The sequence below is a fragment of the Miniopterus natalensis genome, chromosome 10, assembly GCF_054644295.1.
Source record: "Miniopterus natalensis isolate mMinNat1 chromosome 10, mMinNat1.hap1, whole genome shotgun sequence".
Taxonomy (NCBI): domain Eukaryota; kingdom Metazoa; phylum Chordata; class Mammalia; order Chiroptera; family Miniopteridae; genus Miniopterus; species Miniopterus natalensis.
Window position 1 is genome coordinate 27794849 of NC_142090.1, and position 1624 is coordinate 27796472.

The following is a 1624-nucleotide window of genomic DNA, read 5'->3' on the forward strand; positions in this document are numbered from 1 at the left end:
GAACACCTACTGCATAACATAACCCAGCCAAGGCTGGGAAACATAGATCTATATCATACATAGAAACAAACACAGGGAAGCAGCAAATATGAGAAGACGAAGATACATATTCCAAATCAAAGGACAAAACTTCTAAAAAAGAGCTAAACTAAATGGAGGAAAGCAATCTATTAGATATAGAGTTCAAAATACTGATTATAAAGATGCTCAATGAACTTAGGGGAAAAAATAAGTTACTCAGCAGGCATCCTGAGGAGGGAGGAGGCAAAGCCGGGCAGCTTCCAGGTCTAGTGTGGTCCACGCCCTCCATCATGCCTCCTGCTGGCCTGCGGCCCACTGCCACCTCCACCAGGCCATGGGAGTGCAGGTGGAGACCATCACCCCTAGAGAGGGGCACATCTTCCCTAAGGGCGACCAGACCTTCATGGTGGACTACACAGGGATGCTTGAAGATGGCAAGAAATTTAATTCTTCTCAGGACAGAAATAACCCCTTTAAGTTTATGCTAAACAAGCAGAAGGTGATCCGAAGCTGGGAAGAAGGGGTTGCCCAGATGAGTGTGGGCCAGAGAGCCAAACTATCTCCCCAGACTATGCCTATGGTACCACTAAGCATCCAGGCATCATCCCAGCAAATGCCACTCTTGTCTTTGACGTGGAACTTCTAAAACTGGAATGACAGAAATGGCCTACTCCCTGAGCTCCCTGTGCTTGGATGTGCCATGGAGGGATCTGATGCCCCCAAGCGCACAAGGGAATCTGCACAAAGCTTTTCCTGATGTTCTACTACACTTTGTACAAACGTCTGCCAGGACTGAATGTGTTCTGTCAACCAGCTTTGCTCTTCCCCTTTCTCCTTGTATGTGTGTTGACCTAAATTACATGCCACAAACCTCAAGTTACTCTTTTTATTTTGTTTTTGTTTTGGGGTGAAGATTCAGTTTCAGTCTTTTGGATCTAGGTTTCCATCTAAGTATTAGTCAAGTATTAACAGCACAAGTAATGGGTTAACTTTAGACTAAGAATTGGTGGGGGGGGGGATGCAAGAATCTCTATTTTATTTTATTTTTTTGGATGAAATTTTATCTATTATATATTAAACATTCTTGCTGTTGAGCTGCAAAGCCATAGCAGATTTGAGGCGCTGTTGGGTGCCAGATTATCTCCAAGTTGAGAGATGTCTTTGGGTTGAATTAAGAGCCCTACCCAGCCTGGCTGGGCATGGCTCAGCGGTTGAGCATTGATCTAAGATCCAGGCAATCGGAGTTCAATTCCTGCACATGCCCAGGTTGCAGGCTTGATCCCCAGTCAGGGCGTGCAAGAGGCAGCCGATCAACGACAACTCTCTCATCATTGATTTTTCTCTTTCTCTCTCCCTCTCCCTTCCTCTCTCTGAAATCAATAAAAATATATATATTAAAACAAAAAAAAAAAGAGCCTTACCCAAAACTGAAGTGGAGAGGAGGAGATCCTTTGCCTCAACTGCCCCATCCCACTCTCCCTTTAAATCTTCTGCCTTTTAAAAGCAAATCATTTTCACTGTGATATTGGACACTACAGGCCAGCAAAGATCTCTGAAACCTTCTTCATGGCCTGGCTTCCCCGCCCCCCCATCCTGTGATTTT

The 1624-nt window shown here is 44.9% G+C and overlaps 1 pseudogene; it reads left to right on the forward strand.

Annotated features, from left to right (window-relative positions):
- The first annotated feature begins 355 nt into the window (after positions 1-355).
- Positions 356-724, forward strand: LOC107528531 (peptidyl-prolyl cis-trans isomerase FKBP1A-like; annotated as a pseudogene).
- Positions 725-1624: the final 900 nt, after the last annotated feature.